This window comes from Typopeltis vanoorti, chromosome 16 (genome assembly GCF_054136105.1).
Source record: "Typopeltis vanoorti isolate ZY-2024b chromosome 16, IOZ_Tvanoo_1.0, whole genome shotgun sequence".
Taxonomy (NCBI): Eukaryota; Metazoa; Arthropoda; class Arachnida; order Uropygi; family Thelyphonidae; genus Typopeltis; species Typopeltis vanoorti.
Genome location: NC_143564.1, coordinates 54,470,459 through 54,490,097, shown reverse-complemented (window position 1 = coordinate 54,490,097; position 19,639 = coordinate 54,470,459). Strand labels below are relative to the sequence as shown.

The window sequence follows — 19,639 nt, the reverse complement described above, 5'->3', positions numbered from 1 at the left end:
CTCATTCACCACAATGTTAAGCAACATTCCACCCACCAACTAATCTCTGTGCAAAGAACCTCCTCCATATGCTCACATCCTCCTTATACAGCTTCCAGAGATGTCTGCTTGTTCTATCCCCCACCACTTCTCCCATTCTATGAAAAATTTCTTTAATATTAACCTGTAACAACTATTTCCAACTTAAATATCTCACTCATATCCCCTCTCTTCTTCCTATTCACAAGCCTTTGCAAACTGCATTCTCTCAATCTCTCCTTTCCCACATCCCAAAGACCAGTTACAACCTTAATCAGTCTTCTCTTGACCCTTTCCAATATCTCCTCATCACCATGAAAACCAGGGGACCAAATCTGTGCACAATAATCCATACGATGCTTAATCATGGCCTTATACAATGGAACCAGAACCTTTCAAAACCTTTTTATTTCTCCAAGTAAGGTCCTCCACATCATTGCCATAATCTGATGTGATGTCGTTGCAACTCGGGCAATGTGACCTCTGAACTTGTCCACTACCACTCTAAGGATTTTTATCTCCTCAACTTCTTCCAAAATTTCCCTATCGAGTGTATACTTTGCATCCCATTGTTGCCTACCAAATTTCAGAAACTTATTTGCAACATTGAAACTGACACTTCCATACTGTTGCCTAATCATAAATTCTATTCATGTCCTCCTGTAATGCTTGACTCCTCATCACTCTCTCCCCAGTTTTGCATCATCTGCAAGCAGTTGTATATCACCAGTTAAGCCTATCCAGATATCATTAATCTTCTTCCTCTTTATAGCACTTTTATCCTGCTTGATGCAGAGTCTGCTATGATTATGTGACTGTGGGAAACCCCAACTGGCTTGTCACAGAGTTTGGGAAAGGGGATAACAATTTTTCTGACTGTAGATGCATGTGTTCACTGGGCTAGTTTGCCTGTTCTCGGGTATGAAAAACCCACTACCTCTGAATGAGACCTTTATATGGTCTCTTTCGACTAACTCACCTTTAGTCGAAAGAGACAGATGAAGTACATTAGAAAAAGACTAGATAAAGGTTCCTCACATCTTGGACAGGAATTGAGCCTAGGTCTTTCTGACCAAAGGGCTTTGTCTATACCGACTGAGCTATGGAGGCTCTATTATACAAATATCATTAACATGCAAATTAAATACAATGGTCCCAAAACAGATCTCTGTGGCATACCACTAGCAAATTTCCTCTTTCAAAATAGTGCTCACCCCATACACAACTTGCTGATACCTATCTGATAGCCAATCACCTATCCAACTCAGTAGTCTGTTATCTGATTCCATCTGCTTCAGTTTAATGATGGCAATCTATCAAAGGCCTTTGCAAAATCGAAGTATATTACAGTATATGCATCTCCCATGTCCAATACAACTGTCATCTATAGTACATAAGCAAGTTGGTAAAACTTGCTTTACTCTCCAATACCTTCAACACCTTCTCTCCAACAAAATCTCTCCAATACCTTCAACAACTCCAGATATACAGATCAGCTATAATATGTTACCTTAACCTTATCATCACCTTTGTGAAGTGGAATGATTTTGCCTTCCTCCCACTGCTTTGGGACTTGTGCTGATGCAAGACTCGTTAAACAGGTAAGCCGAGGCTGATGCAAGACTCGTTAAACAGGTAAGCCGAGGCTGATGCTAACCATCACCCTAAACCACACAACTGGCCAAGACTTATATATACATCCAGGTTACCATGGATGCGAAGTGCATATTAAAATTATAATACCATTGATATTACAAAATTGAAATATATGATGGATACGAAGTGTAGAGGTGGTGTGTTTTATTCATATTGACGGAGACATGGTTAACACACGTAGTGATATGTCATCAAGACCTATTGCCTTAGTGACATCTAGCTTACTTAACTTCTCATATGCCACTTGCTTGCTCACGATTAAATCTTCTCTCATTTCATTCTCTACATTTGGGCTTCTCTACACTGAGGATGAAACACCCTGATGAACTGCTCACTGAACACCTTGACTATGTCCTCTGCAGCAGTTACCAATCTCATACTTTTATCAATTAATATCATCTTACCATAACCATTTTTCTTTCTACCAGCCACATATTGAAAAAACTCACTAGGATTTTTCTTGTCCTGATTTGCTAATTTCTGTTCATAATGCACTTTGCTGTCCTTACCCAACTGAGTCACTCATCTGGCCTACTCTTTATTCTCTTTGTGCAACTGATTATTATCTTATCTATCTTATTCAGCCTTTTGACCTTCAGGATAGATTCACACATTCATGCTGTTATGTATTAAAAATCTGCCTTGACAGATTTCTTGTAGACGCCATAACGCAATTAGAAGAATAGCGAAACATTGCACCCTTCGATTAGAAAAGACCTGGGTTCGATTCTCATCTTGACGAGGGGAATCCTTATATGGACTTTTTCAGTTGAAGGTGAGTTAGCTGATCTCATATGATGGTAGCAGGGTTTTTCCTCCCGGAAACTCGGGTTTTTCATCCCACATACAGACAAATTGGCCTTCAGAACACACACAATTTACAGACAAAAAATACTGTTGTTGGTGGTGATGGGCGATAGATGCTGTTGATGGTAGTAGTGCCATAGTTGGAGAATTGAGTAGTAGTGGAGAATTAAGTAGTGAGATGTATTTAATGAAGTAGAGTAGTGTGCCCTCCCACGATGAGTCCTTGGCTCCCTGGAGGTATCAAGTAATAGTAATAATAATGTATTTCATGCTGTTATGTAGTTCCCAAGCAACATTTATTTCCTTACCACAAAACTCTTCATTCCATGCTATAGTTTCAAATCGTCTCCTAAGCTTGTCATAATCACCAAGTTTGTACTTCCGCATATATCCTTTCCTCAGAGAAGTCTTCATTTGGTTAGCCAGAACCCAAGTGATCACTAAATGATTACTCTCACCAACTGGAGAGAAGTGCAAAACCATATTCCCAATTGCATCCTCTGATGAAATGCATAAGATAATTGTCTCTCAAGAACTCAAGAAATTCTTTTTCCTTATTCCCTGATGCTATCTTTTTTTTTTTTTTTTTTTTCCAATCAGCATTGCCATAGTTGAAATCACCCATAATGATCACCCTTTGCTTGCTCACTAAGGCCAAGTTGCATATACATTTCTTTGTCTCCACCTTCCACTTTCCCTGTAGCCTGTAGCTACATCCCACCAAAAATCTCATTCTATCAACCTCCACCTCACACCACATTCCTTTAAAACCATTGCCACTATTTCCTTCTTTCATGTATGCCACTGACATAATTCCCCTGCTATCATCAGCAGCATTTATACTCCCTTCTTGTCCGTTCTCTCCTCATGAAAATCACTGTACCCTTCCATTTTTATTTCCATTAGGATATCATTTTATTCAACCATGTTTCACTTATTCCAAGAATTCTGGAGTGAATAAACTCAATCAGTGAAACAATTTAATCACCCTTATTTCTGATATTCCTAGCATTTGTAAATAAGATCTTTTAGGTCTATAACCAGTCCTATCCAAGCCACTTGTTGGCTGTGATTTCTCCACCACACCTGCCCTTGTCCAATCACTTTTATCACTGCTTACCGCTATACGTTCCATCTCATTTACCCCCACTCACATCCCAACCTATTCCATTTCTATGCTGATCTTTCCCATACATACATATATTCATTACAACTTCCAACATTCACTCTTCCTATGCCCAGGGCCGTACTTACACTTTTCCTGTGGCAGATGAGGTCGAGGTGCTAGAGTGCTATGGGGGACCCCCCCCCATCTCATTGTTTGAGCCCTTAAATTAGCTCTAATTTTTTGGAACCCCAAGCCAGAGCTTTGTGCACCTGTGCATAAGTACGGCCCTGCCTATGCCATGTCTCCCTGTCCACTCAGGTTCTCCCATTTACCAGTTCCTCTTGCATCCTCATTCTCTCTTCATCTCTCACACTACTATTGTTTCCATTTCCAAGCACTTTAGTCTCTTTTGTAACACTCTGCTGATCTTTCACTTCACCTCTTACTTCTTGTTGGCATAATACACTGCACTTCCATCTAGCAACAGTTTCTCCAGTTCACTCACTCCAAAGTCATTCAATTGTAATCAGTTACATCTTTATAATTCCATTCTCTCCTCAAATACATGCCATATATCTACCAAACTGCATGGCATGTATTTGAGGAGATCAACTACATCCCTTCTCCTCACACAGGTCTGCCAACATACCGTTCATGATTCTGTCTCAACTCATCATTGTCATGCCTTGGAACACACACTGACATCTTTTCCCACTATACTGAAATCTTTCACTCTCCTCAATAACCTCCTGATATCCACCCTTACATTCTCCTTATATCACTTAATTCATTTGTTCCCACAATCACCACTAATTCTCTTGTTTGTTTCCTCCTCATATCCAAAGCATGAATTATCTTGCTTGAATGATTATACAAGAAAAACACATTACACAAGACAAAAAACTGAAGTCTAGAGAATACACTGCAATAATTGTGAACACAATAAAGCAGATTATGTCAATGATAAGAAAGCTACATGGAAATGAAGAGATGACTTATAGGTCCATATGTACAGGGTCCTTGATTAAGCTTTGCATGGACTACCAAGAACAAATCTAGCCAGCAGTTTTTCAAGAAGAGAATCTGGAAACGATCCTGAAAATTATGAAAAGAATGTCAAAGTGGAATCAACTTGCTGGAATGCTGGATCCAAGGATAGATTGAGGAAAAGCTATATAGAGGGGATTCAGGGATGAAGATATGTAATTGGGAAAGATTAATTCAGAAGGGATTCTTCATATTGTGAAGCAAGATAAGGACAGAGCAAGAAGCCATCCCTGAAAGCTGTATAGGGTAGAGTGTGAGAAGGAAGTAAAGAGCAAGTTTTTTGCTTGGAGAGTGTAATACATTGCTTGAAAGTGGATTGAATACAGAAACAGTAAATAAATTTAAGGCAGTATGTAATGTGCGTTTCATGGTGTTGACTTCTCACAATGCAGATTTTTTAACTTCACAGAATCTGGTGACAATGATAATAATAATGGTGCCTCTGACCAATTTGATATCAGCGATACCAAATGGGCCAGGGGCAAAGATTTGAATCCTGTCTGCTTCATGAAGAACATTTATAAGTATTTTCAACTAAAGATGAGCTAAATGGTTTCATAAAAAGTTGCAAGGTTTACCTTTCTACAAAAAACAGGCTAGTGAATGCATGCTTTGACAAACATGACAAACTTGTAGACATGATTAACACTTTTGTCATGACAAATTTAGATCTTTAAGCCTAACACATTTAAAAGAAAGATTAGGTTTTTTTGTTTTTTTTTTACTTCAATCCCATCGAGAAAATCAGCATGTTTGCAAAAAGAGTGTTTAGTTCAACTGGATGTTCTTTTGAATAGGCTATATACTTTGAGTCTCAGAAAAGGGAAGATTGGACCAGAGTGGAATGAGAAGTATAAAGAGCAGGCCAGGTTAGCAAATTTTGCTGATATGAGACAAGTTGAAGAATGATTATGGTAAGATGATGTTAATTGACAAAGACAATAGGTTCATAACTACTACTAAGGACATAGTTGAGATATTCAGTGAATAATTCATAACATCCTCATCAGTGTGAAATCATGAGAAGCTCAAGTGCAGAGGAAATAGAAGAGGATGGCTTAACTGTGAGTGAGTAGGAGGTATATGAGAAATTAAGTAACTTGATGTTGATAAGGCAATAGAAGTTGATGACATTATTATTATTATTATTATTATTATTATTATTATTATTATTATTATTATTATGCACACTAAGACAATATCTATGCAATGCCCCACAGATGAAAAGCAACACAAAACAATAATAGACGACGAAATAGTCAACCACGAAATAAGAAAAACTAACTGGGAGCATCAGATTCAGCAGATATCTTATACAACAACATTAAACACACACTGGAGGAAATATATAAGAAAGCTGCAAAGAAAGTCAGAATTCGTTCAAGAACAACCCAAAATCCTTGGATAACACAAAATTTAATCCTAGAAATACACAGAAAGGACGTTGTATGGAAAGAATTAAAGCATATCCAAATAACGCAGCTTGTAAAATGAATATAAGATAACAAGGAATCCACTTGTAACACAAATAAAAAATGCAAAAAGAAACTACTACAGAAAAAAATTAACCTCTGTACAAAACAACATGAAACAAACATGGCATCTGATCAATGAGATGCTAGATTGTGCTTCCAACACCACCGCCTCTCAAATCATAAAACACAGCTTCATAAAAGGCATGCAAAACCTGTCCAACAATTAGCAAATGACTTTAACCAATACTTTTCAGATTCCATTCAAGAACTGTACAGAAATATTCCCCCAATTACAAAATGTGATCCTCTACTTGGACCACAATCAAAACAGACATTATGGTTCCCAACCATAAAAGAAGCAGAACTTCTCTCTGCAATACATCAAATAAAAAAAAACAAAGGCCCAGGAATTGATGGTATAAGACCTAAGGATATGCAGCAACATGCAACTAGCTTAGGCCCTGTCCTACTAAAATTAATAAATAAAATATTTAAAACACGACAGATATAAACTATGCTAAAAGAACGTCATAATCACACCCATATACAAACATGGAGAAAGAAATTTAATCAGCAATTACAGACCCAAAGCAACATTGTCAATTATCACTCAAATTATGGAGCGGATCGTATTAAACAAACTCACAGCATATACAGAAAACTTTCATATTATCCCCAAAACACAATGCGATTTTCAGAAAAATAAGGGAAGGACATCTCTCTTGGAAGACTGCACAGACGAAATTAATACCGCATGAGACAAAAACAAAATTGCTATGGTTGTCTTTATTGATCTAAATAAAGCATTTGATACACTCACACATCAAACCTTGCTAGCAAAGCTGAGGCATGTTGGAATATATGGGCCTCTGCACAGGTGGTTTAAAAAACTGTACCTTCAAAATAGAAAGCATATCACACGTATCGGTGTCAAACCTAAGTAGAGAGCTAATATTAATATGTGGAGTTCCACAGGGAGCTGTACTCTCCCTAAACTCTATTCAACATTTATACACACGATATTAATCAGCTACCTCTCAAAGGTAAGATCTTCCAATACGCAGACGATACAGCTATAATATCCATCCATAATAACGCAAGCATAGCCCAAACAAATATGCAACATGACATAAATCTGCTCATAGATTGGCTCAAGAAAAACTCCATACACCTAAACTCAGATAAGACAAAATTAATGATATTCAGAAATCCACTGACTCGACCAGTTGATAACAAATATATAACCATCCAACACCCACTCTCCAACATAAAAAACAGACTGAACAGGAAAACCACTACAATCACTCAGGTTGACACAATACGATACCTTGGAATTTACTCTGATGAAGATACGAACTGGAATAGCCACATAAACCATTTACACAATAAACTACGAACAATAACTGGCAAACTCTACAGGTTAAAAGACATAGTTCCCACATGGCTAAAAACACTAATATACAAAGCACTATGCCAAAATATACTTAAGATACGCTATAACCAACATATGCTTTCTGTGCACCCTACAAACGAAATAGATTTATATCGTTACAGTACAAAATGATAAAACTGATCTTTTGGGAACGAAGAGACAATAATGACTTTATATACATTGCAATGTCAGAACACAAAATACTGACAGGAAAACATTTATGTCACTATGCAGCTTTGCTAAAACATTATTTCGATGCCAACTACAGGACAGTTAGAAATACATACCGTATAACAAGACCTCAGACTACTAATTATATCACATATAAATACAATAATCACTTCGGTAATGTCACACGAAACTTCTACATTCCAGACATAATAAACAAATTACCTTTTTGAATACAGAAACCTTACAAACTACAATAGCCTGAAAAGAGCTCTAAGGACATACAATGAACAAGAAACACGCACCAAAAAATACCATACGAACTTAATGAAACACAATATATTCGTTCAAGCTTCCAGTTCAGCGGCGCATCAAAATATCCAACTTATCGTATGTATGTATGTATGTGTTTGTGCATGGATGCGCGAATTTCTCAATCAACGGCTGCAGTGGAAATCAAACCTATTAACATAGGCTTGATTTCGTAACTTCGCAAAATAGCAAACAAACCAATAAATAATAACTAACTGGTGTCATCCTCAGATAACCTTACAAATAAGCTTCTAGGATGAAAGCTGAGAAATTACATCTCATCCAAGATTTAAAAAAAAAAAAAAAAATCCAAGCCCATATAACACATTTCAGTGCTGTGGTCACAGCGCTTTAATGCACTAAAAAAATAATAATAAAACTGATAATAAAAAATATCAAAATTGTAAATATACTGTACATATAAATCATTATTAAATGAATAAACACTGTAATAATAATATTATTACTATAATACATTATACAGAGGGGAAAAAAGAAAAGAAAAAAAAAAAACTGTACGAATTTCATTGTTACAAAAAAAAAAGAAAGAAAGAAAGAAAAAAAAAAAGAATTAAACCTGTTGTAAATATGGAATCTTATGTTGTAAATATGTAATCACAATATTAAATATAATTTTAATAATAAAAAAGATTGAATTTTTTTAAAAAAAATATGTAATCAAGTATGTATTATTTGTAAAGAAATGCATGTAATGTTGTATCATATGTAATAAATAAAAATAATAATAAAATAATAAAATAATAAAAATAATTGTGTAAATGTGAATAGGCTGCATAATAATAAGCTATGATATTCATATTGAAAAAAAATGTACATTTATATTTAAAAAAAATCACTCTGCACGACATTTTGTACTGAATAGAAATTGTAATAGTATGATTTATTGTATATATATAAATACCCTGTATGATGATAAACAAAATGTCATTACAGTTAAAAAAATTATTGATATTAAATATATTTATATATTATTCATATGAATGATCATATTATGTATATGTATGTGATCATATTTTGCCAAACTTTAAAGTTCAACATGCAATGTTACAACTTACATTGCAATGTTAACTTTAACAATAGTTCATGTATATTATTGTGGTAATATAATTGTTACTAATAATACATGATTTTTCCTGTTATAGCATTTGCAGGTTATGCAAATTATAATGATATTAATTAGAAATTGTTCTTGAATCACATGAAAGAAAATTTAGTATCATTGCTTAAATTTTATATCATATGTATGCAATTTATCAGAGACAAAATAAAGTATTAAACTATTAAAAAATATATTATTATATTGATACTGAAAAAAAAATGTACATTTATATTAAAAAAATCACTGTTCTCTACATTTTGTACTGAACAGAAATTGTAATAGTATGCTTTATTGTATATATGTAAATACCCTGCATGATGATAAATAAAATGTTATTACAGTTAAAAAAATTATTGATATTAATTAGAAATTATTGATATAAACATGATATTAATTAGAAATTATTCTTGAATCACATGAAAGAAAATGTAGTATCATTGCTTGAATTTTATATTATATGTATGCAGTTTATCTGAGACAAAATAAAGTATTAACTATTAAAAAAATAAAATAAAAAATTATTATTACATGACACCTCCAAAGAGTCTAAAGATTCATCGAGGGGAGGGGAACCTACTCTACAACTCTCTCTTTCTCGACACTCAATCCACCAACTACAGTGAACTGCATCATCTACACCAATGCCATCTACTACCCACCACCACTAGTATTTTCACAGACAATCACAAACATCCATGCCACAGCAGGATTCGAACCCACAACTTTTGGCTGGAGAGTGAATGTGCTAACCATTCAACCAACCAGGCTGGATTGTTTTAAGGGAATGCTCCAGGGATTGGCAGTAGCATTGGCATGCCCATTTAATAAGGGTTTTACAAGCACAGGTTCCAAGAGAACAGAAAGAAGTGCTTATATATTACTATTATATATTACTACTATTTTTGTGAATGTGATGCCAGGCTCTCTAATTCAATACTTACCTAGTGGAACAATAGAGAAACTACATCATATGGTATCATGCTACCTTTAAAACTCATGTGCACATAAGGCTTAAAAAAAAAAAATGGAATACCAAGAAAAATGACAAGCTGAAGCAAAAGAGCCTTGCTGCAAATAGTGGCTTCATACTGTCAATGCTCATCAACTGCTCAGGATGAGCTTGTACAGCTCATTGAGTTTATAAGGCTTGTCTTTAACAACAAAAAAAAAAAAAAAAAAGAAAGATCAAGAAAGTGATTTTGGTCATGGATTTTGTAAAAAAATACTGCACACAGTTCCTAATATAACAGTTTCAGAATAATATTATGCTGTTATAATCGTCATCTATAAACATCTACAAAACTTTGTCATCGAAGGAAGATATGATTGAGGCATAAGTTAGTCAGGTTGTTATGAGGTTGACATGGAGGAGATTTTTCATAGAAAAGGACAGGAGGTAAACAAGATGCCATCCATGGAAACTGTATAAGGAGGGCATGAGCAGAGAAGTGAGGAGCAGGTTCTTTACATGGAGAATTGTTGGTTAGTAAATGTATTGCCTGAGCGTGTTGTGAATGTAGACACACTGAATCAGTTTAAGGCATGGTTGGATGACCCTAGTGTGTACCTCTCACAATAAGTCTCTGGCTCCATGAAGGTCACATAATAATGATAATATTGATACTTAATCTGTACATTAATGACATTGGGAAGGATTTGACATGTGACATGCAGCAATTTGCTGATGATGCAAAGATAAGTAGTGTAATCAGGAATGCTACTGATATGCAATACTTGCAGAATGATTTGAATAGGCTGGAATTGTGGGAATGGGAAAATGGATGTCAGTAAATGCAAAGTCATACACCTTGGTGTAATTAGATATCCAATGTCATATTATATTGGTGGGATCAAGCTAAAGATCTTGGAGTATTAGAAGATAGCAAGTTGAAGTTCAGGGACCTTGTAGCAAAGATTGCAAAACAACTCAAAAGATAATTGCAATGCTAAACAAACTTTCGAATGTAAAGATAAGTATGTCATTTTGCCTCTTTACAAGGCCTTGATAAGTCCTCACTTGGACTATTGTGTGCAGGTCTGGTCTCCTGGTTTCCGTTGTGATTCTGATACACCGGAGAGAGTGCAAAAGAGTGTTAAAATGATATCAGGTGACAGTTTGGAGCTAAAGTATGGGATAAGGAGTTGAGCAGTAAGGAAATCAAAGCTGTTTGGGAATTGACAAAGAAATACATAACAGAAATGCATAATATATGTGCAAATGTATTCTGAAGATCAAAAGGCTGAATACAGTAGGTGTAAAACAGATGAATGAGGAGAGTAAGTTTGAAATCTGGAAAAAGAAGGCACTTTGGAGGCAGCACAAAATGAATAATGATAATAATCAGTTGCACGAAGAGTATAAAGAGCAAGCCAGGAGAGTTACTCAAGTTAGTAAGGACAACAAAAGTGCAGCATGAGCAGATATTAGCAAATCAGAGCAAGATAAACCCTAAAAAGTTTTTTTTAGATATGTGGCAAGTAGAAGGAAGAATGATTATGGTAAGATGATGGTAATGAATGAAAATGGTAGGATGGTAATTGCTACAGAAAACATTGTTGAGGTATCAAAGTATTAAGACATTGTTAAGCACCTCCATAGTGCAGTGGTTAAATGATGCAACACGCGAGCCTATATCAAGGTGACAGAAGCTGGATTCTTGTTGCTGATGCAAAAAAATTTTTCTGAATAAAAAGAGGCTTTTCAACCCCAGATAAGCTGGTCGGTTTCATGCAGAGGAAAACGTTTTTTGTCAGCCTGGTTGGCCAAGTGGTTAACATATCTGCTCTCCAGCCAAAAGGCAGCAGGTTCGAACCCTGCCATGGACATGGATGTTTGTGATTGTCTGTGAAAATACTAGTGGTGGTGGTGGTGGGCAGTAGATGGCGTTGGTGTAATTGCAGTTCGTTGTAGTTGGTAGATTGAATGGTGGAGACAGAGTTGGAGATTAAGTAGGTGCCCTTCCTCGAAGACTCTTTGGACTACCTGGAAATTAATATGTGTCTTACAACTGCACAGGTTCGAAGAGAGTGGAAAGAAGGTAAAATTGTTCCACTGCATAAAGATGGTGAAAAACTGTGGCTACAAATTATAGGCCAATCTGTATATCTGGAGTTGTAATAAAGGTATTAGAGAGATTGATGAGAACTTGGATACAGAAATTGGTTGATAACAGCAGTATTCTCTGTAGCTGTCAGCATGGGTTTGTTAAAGGGAGAACACGTTTTACTAACTTATTTATGTACTATATCAAGGTGACAAATGTTTGGACAAGGGAGAAACATATATAGTAATATACTTAGATTTTTCAAAAGTTTTTGATAGACTGCCACATGCCAAGCTGTTAAATAAATTGAAACGAATGGGATTGCATAACAGACTTCTGAGTTGGATTGGTGACTAGCTATCAGATAGGTATCAGAAAGATGTGTATGGAGATGCAGTGTCCCTAAAGAGGTAAAACTGATCCCAGCGGCACACCAGTGGTGTGACAGGGGGTTAGTTGCAACTATTTGCAGATGATGCAAAACTGAGGAGAGCATTTCAAAGTCAAGCAGATGTTATGGCCTTACAGGAGGACTTGAACAGATTGTGCGAATGGGAAGGAACTGTCAGTTCAATGTGTAAGGTTTAGAAATTTAATAATCAATGATGTGATGCAAAGTATACACTTCATAAGAAAGATTCCGGTAATTGGACCACTTATTTCTTAAGATAAATAACAATTAAAAAACTCAAGTTTCGTAAATCGTTTGACTTATATCTTCAGGGGTTAAAGGTAACTAAAAGTTTAAACACAAGAAATGAGAAATTACTCAAAATAGTTCATTCTATGCAGTTCTGGCCGTCCAACTGTTCATTAACTTAAATATCCAAATACAGATTCAGTGCAATGCTAAGTTTGAACAATGCTGGATGCTGTCACGTTCTGTTGTTCATGTTTACATTATCCGAGGTCTGACTTGGGTATATTAACAATGCTGACCAAACTTGGTGTAGAATTAGGCCCTGGTTTTAGTTGCATTGCATTAGAATTCTAAGCATGTTTGCAACTTCTTTAAATTTTCTTATGTAACAATTTTTTTCAATGTAAGACATGTTTGTTTTTTGCCAGAGTACATTATGGTCGGTGGAAGTTGTATGGTATGCTAGGCCTGATTTGTGTTCTCTTCTTTTTTGCACATCTTTTTGGTGTTCGTTCATGCAAATTTCCCCTGATCTTCCCGTCTGGCCAACACAGGAAGATTTCTTAATGCGGCCTCACACCACCATCCCTCTCAAAAAATAAGTTTAATTAAAACCTTGAGGGACAGAGCTCATAATATTTCCAGCACAAAAAAACAGAGAAATGAAGAATTTCAATATTTAACACAGATGCTCAAAAAAGATGGTTATGAACCTAAGACAATAAAAAGAATCCTCAACACACCTCCTACAAGCATCTCACAAAAGCAAGATTTCAAGAGCACAATCACGCTTCCATACATCAAGAATGCTACAGACAAAATGGCCAAATTACTAAACAAACATAACATCAAAGTTGCTTTTCTACCTCTGCAAAAAATTTCAAGATTTCTACATCCCCCAAAACCTCCACATCATCCTTTAAAAAAACCAGGTGTTTATAAAATTGTTCCTGTGGCATCTGCTACACAGGCCAGATGGAAAGTTCAGGGGAAATTCACATGAACGAACACCAAAAAGACGTGCAAAAAAGAAAAGAACACAAATCAGGCCTAGCATACCATTCGACTTCCACCGGCCATAATGTACTCTGGCAAAAAACAAACATGTCTTACATTGAAAAAAATTGTTACATAAGAAAATTTAAAGAAGCTGCAAACATGCTTAGAATTCCAATGCAATGCAACAAAAACCAGACCCTAATTCTACACTATGGTCAGCATTGATAAAAAAATATACCCAAGTCAGACCTCGGACAATGTGAACGTGAACAACAGAACATGACAGCATCCAGCATTGTTCAAACTTAGCATTGCACTGAATCTGCATTCGGATATTTAATTTAATGAATAGTTAGACTGCCACAACTGCATAGAATGAACTATTTTGAGTAATTTCTCATTTCTTATGTTCAAATTTTTAGTTACCTTTAACCCCTGAAGATGTAAGTCAAATGACTTACAAAACTTGTCGGTTTTATTTATTGTTATTTATCTTAATAAATATGTGGTCCATTTACCGGAATCTTTCTTATGAACTGCTAAACCACAGAAATCTATGTCTACAACTAAAAGTCTACACTTGTTGGGGGAAACTTTAAAGGAGGTAGACAAGATGAGAGTTCTGGGATGGTGGTGGTGGACAAGGACCTGAAATTCAGGAGCCATTCCAGAAGTTGTGAAACCATCACATCATATAATGGCAGTGATCCAAAAGGCCTTGACATGCAGAAATAAAGAGATTATGATGCCATTGTTATTAGCCCTTGATCAGGCCTCATATGGATTATTATTGTGGAGTGCGGTCGGAGTGTGGATAGATGATAATAAAGGATTGAATGTGTGTAGAAAATGTAGGGAGAATGAGGAATTGAAGTGTATTTCGGATCGTGAGTGTGATATTTTTGTCAAACTTCACAATGAAGAAAATAGCGATATGACAAGAAACGGCAAGGTTGTACATGAAAATTATGAGAGTGTGAATGTAGAAAGTGTGAATGATAGTATTAATGGTTTCTCAGAGAATAAAAAAGATGAGATAGATGCATTGAGTGTGATCGCGTTGTTGAATGGTGCGATAGAAAGGGCAAAACAGCAGCTAGAGTGCATGAACAAAAGTCGACTGAATGAACCAACCAATAATAAAAGGTATGACAGGAAAAATAGGCGTATGAATGTGAACATGAACAAAATGAAGGATAGAGTGCTGTATGGAGACTCGTTAGTATGAGGTGTGTTAGTAGAGGATTTGACAAAATCGTACCAACCTGGTGCGACCATAAAGGATGTAACTGAGTCTATTAGAGAGCAAAAGGAAAGGGTGAAAGAAATGATTGTTGTGGCAGGTACGAATGATCTGAAAGGAGATAAAATGGAAATGATAGAAGACGTGAATGAATTGTTTGAGGTAGCAAAAGAAAAGAGTGAGAGAGTTAATATGATTTGTCTTTTGCCACGGTATGACAGTGAAATGTTTAAAAGGAGGGCCATAATTGCGAATTACTTTATGCGTGGGTTATGTATGACGAGTGGTGTGGAATTTGTGGACGTGTGGAGTGAGTTTGATGGGCGAAAGGATCTATATAAGATGGATGGTTTGCATTTGAATGGTTACGGTGTAAGAAGACTTGAGAAAGTGTTGCTGAATGTAGTGGATGTGCAAATTCAGGGAAACTAGATTTGTTAAGGGGGGGGGGGGGAGTAGATATACAGTCCTTAGGGAGGCAGTTGAATGTAAGAATGAATATAATATGCTAGAGCAAATAAGGACAACAAACCAGAGAGGTATAGTTAATATAAGGCATCAAGGTAGGGTTGGGGCTAATGGAGGTCTTAAATTCATGTACACTAATACTAGGAGTATTAGGAACAAGAAGGAAGAGTTTTTGGCCATGGTTGGCACTTCCAGACCACAGGTTATTGGTATTAGTGAAACATGGCTGACTGTAGATGATATAGCTAGTGGGATTGAATGTGATCGGTATAGTGTGTTCAGGAATGACAGAGAGAATAAAATGGGGGGAGGAGTATTGTTGATGATAGCTGATGAGCTACAGCCAAGGAGAATAGAAGTTGAATTGCAGGATAGAGAAAAGAGCATGTTTGAGGCCATTTGGTGTGAGATTGTGGCTAGCAGAACTAAATATACAATTGGGTGCTGCTATAGACCAGGTGATGGAAAAAATGGTGGTGACAGTATGCACAAGCAACTAGAAGAAATGAGTGGAAGGAGGGTGATTATTATGGGATTTTTCAACTACGGTCGCATTGATTGGAGTGAGGAGAGGACACACGGGAGGAAGGAATTGGATTTTATGCGGTTATTAAGGGATAACTATCTGCGACAGCATGTAATGGAAAATACTAGGGGTCAGAGAGTGCTTGACCTAGTAATTATATCTGAGGATTTGCCTGTAACGAATATGACGACATTGCCACCAATCGGTGAGAGTGATCATAGGGTCTTGACTTGGGAGGTGGCTAAAGGTGTAGAATTTTCAATTAAGACAGGGTACATGTGGAATTATCGGGCTGGAAAGTATGACAAGCTTAGGAGTTTGATTAGCTCAGTGCCATGGCATGTACAACTGCAAGGACTTGAAGTTGATAGTGCATGGGAGGTAGTTAAGAAGTGCTTGCATGAAGCAATGGCTGACTGTATACCTAGAGTCCGAATAATAAATCAAGTAGGGTTTAAATGGATGAATAACACCATTAAGCTTGAGCTGCAAAAAAAGAAACAACTATGGAGGGAATTTAAGGAGAAAGGTGACCGGCAGGCACATGAACGGTATAAAGCGCAGGCCAGAAGGGTGACGAGCGTGGTAAGAAAAGCAAAAAAGGATTACGAAAGAACATTGGCCATGCAGGCTAAAGAGAATCCTAAACAGTTTTTTAGATATGTAGCAAGTAAAAGGAAAAATGTAGATGGCAGAATGATTTTAAAGAATGCCGATGGTAGGGAGGTAACTGAATCAGTTGAGATAGCTGAGTTACTGAGTGAGCACTTTGCAAGAATATATCATCCAGGTGGTGACATTGCAGAAACTAATAAACCAGTAGATTATACGGGAATTGTGGTGAATGAAGTGGAGGTGAGTAGTCTATTGCATAACCTTAATGTCATACATCTGTGGGATTGGATGGTATACCAGCTCGTGCAGTACGAGAAGGAGCTAAAAAATTGTCAGTACCCTTGACCATTTTGTTTAATTTGAGTCTCGGGTCTGGGTTAGTCCCGAGGGGGTGGAAAGAGGGGAAAATAGTTCCACTGCATAAAGGTGGTTCCAGGACTGCTGTTGTAAATTACCGACCGATTAGCATATCAGGAATCATTGTCAAGGTCTTAGAGAAATTAGTCAAGAAAAGAATACAGGATTGGATAGATGAAAATGGGATATTGTATGGGGGACAACATGGTTTTGTGAAGGGTAGATCATGCCTCAGTAACTTGCTCACGTTTTATAACACAGTGACGGCTGAACTGGATAGGGGTAAAGGGTTTACAGTGATACTACTGGACCTTGCCAAGGCCTTTGACAGGATACCACATGGAACCCTAATCAGTAAACTGGAGCAGATGGGGATAGATATAGGGTTAGTAAGATGGATAGGAGGGTGGTTGAAGGAGAGATACCAGAAAGTGGTTTATTCAGGAGTGGAGTCAAAAAGACGTCTTGTGACCAGTGGAGTGCCGCAGGGCTCTGTTCTTGGACCACTGCTTTTCAATTTGTTCATCAATGATATTGGAAAGGATTTGAGAGGAAGTGTTCACTTGTTTGCTGATGATGCAAAGTTGGGTAGAGCAATTGTGAGTGCACAGGATGTCAAAATTTTACAGGATGATTTGGATAGTTTGGAGAACTGGGCTAGGAAAAATGGATGTCAGTTTAATGTGGCAAAGTGTAAGGTTATGCACTTTGGGGTGAAAAGAATAGCAGCAGTATATCGCATTGGTGGAACCGTACTCCAGGAGATTGATGAGGCCAGGGATTTGGGAATGCTGGTGGATAGGGAGTTGAAGTTTAGGGGGCACATTGCAAAAGTGACTAAAACAGCTCACCAAATCACTTGGCTTATGAAAAATACTTTAACATGCAGAGACAAACAAGTTGTTGTTCCTCTGTATCGAGCCTTGATAAGACCCCATCTGGACTTCTGTGCCCAGTTATGGGCACCAGGGTTTCTTCGTGATGGGGAGGAAGTGGAGAGGGTCCAGAGACGAGTGACCAAGATGATAGCAGGTCTGTGGAATGAACCTTATGAGAATAGGTTGAAGATTTATGGGTTGCAGAAATTGGACGATAGGCGAAGGAGGGGTGATATGATTGAGACATTCAAATTACTGAAGGGTTTTTATAAGATTGATCCAGAAGATATTTTTGAAAATATGACTGGTGGTGGGAGGACTAGGGGCCATGCATGGAAGCTGGGCAAGAGCGTGGTTGACAAGGGTGTTAGAGCTAGGTTTTTTACTTGGAGAGTGGTGAATGAGTGGAATAAGCTTCCAGAGTCTGTTGTGGGTGCTACGACCGTGAATGAGTTCAAGGCAAGATATGATAGATACTGTGTGAATATTGAATAGTTGTTCCAGACATGATGTTAGGGCCTCCCTCGATGAGTCTGTCGACTCCTTGGAGTTTCCCGGAACAATAATAATAATAATAATAATTATGCACAGATTTGGTCATTGGGTTTTCATGGTGATGAGGATATGCTAAAAAGGGGTCCAGAGATACACCAGAGAAGATTCACAAAGGTGATCAGTGGCCTTTGGAATATGGAGTATGTAGACAGATTGAAAGAATGTAAATTGGAAAGCCTCATGAATAGGAGAAGAAGAAGAAGGGATATGATTGAGACATGTTAGTTAGGGACTGTTATCAGGTTGATATGAAGGAGATTTTTCATAGAATGGAAGAAGAGGTTGGAACAAGAGGCCATCCCTTAAAACTGTATAAGGAGGATGAGAGCAGAGGAGTGAGAAGTTTCTTTGCATGGAGAATGGTTGGTGAGTGGAATGCATTGGCTGAGGTGTATTGTGAATGTCGACACATTGAATCAGTTTAAGGCACAGTTGGATGAGCTTTGTGTGTGTGTGTGAGTGAGTGATAGGGTGTACCTTCTATGATGAGCCTTGGATTCCATGGAGGTCAGATGTCAATCATAATAATAATAATTCATTGGCCAGGATAATTTAGTTAAGCAAACTAAATTATTATTATTATTATTATTATCTGACACTTCCAGGGAGTCCAAGGACTCATCGAGCGAGGGCACCTGCTCTACACCATTCAATCCACCAACTGACCGCAACTATACCAATGCCATCTACTGCCGACCCCCACCACTGGTATTTCCACAGACAATCACAAACATCCATGCCCACGGCGGGATTCGAACCCCGCAGCCTTTTGTCTGGAGAGCGGATACGCTAACCACTCGGCCAGCCTGGCTGGCCGAGTGGTTAGCATATCAACGTTTAAATCAATGATTTTAATGTTGTGGCACAGTTTAGCTTAACAGCGTCGCTGAAGGTATATTGGGAATTGAGTAAATTTGATGTTAATAAGGATATAGGACTTGATCATATATCACAAAATATTTTGAAGGAATGTGCCAGAGAGTTGTCATCTGCTTTGACATATTTGTTTGATATGAGTCTTACATTGAGTCAGGTTCCAAAGGAGTGTAAGGAAGGCAAGATTGTGCCACTTCATAAGGGATGTGACAGAACTCAAGCATCAAATTATAAGCCAATCTGTGTATCAGGTCAACATGGTTAAAGTTTTGGAGAGGCTGGTGCAAACCAGGAT

At 37.2% G+C, this 19,639-nt stretch overlaps 1 protein-coding gene across 3 annotated transcripts in view; it reads right to left on the bottom strand.

Moving 5' to 3' along the window:
- Positions 1-19,639, bottom strand: part of LOC150098028 (band 7 protein AGAP004871-like) — a 271,678-nt gene that overhangs the window by 86,668 nt on the left and 165,371 nt on the right. The window lies entirely within an intron of this gene.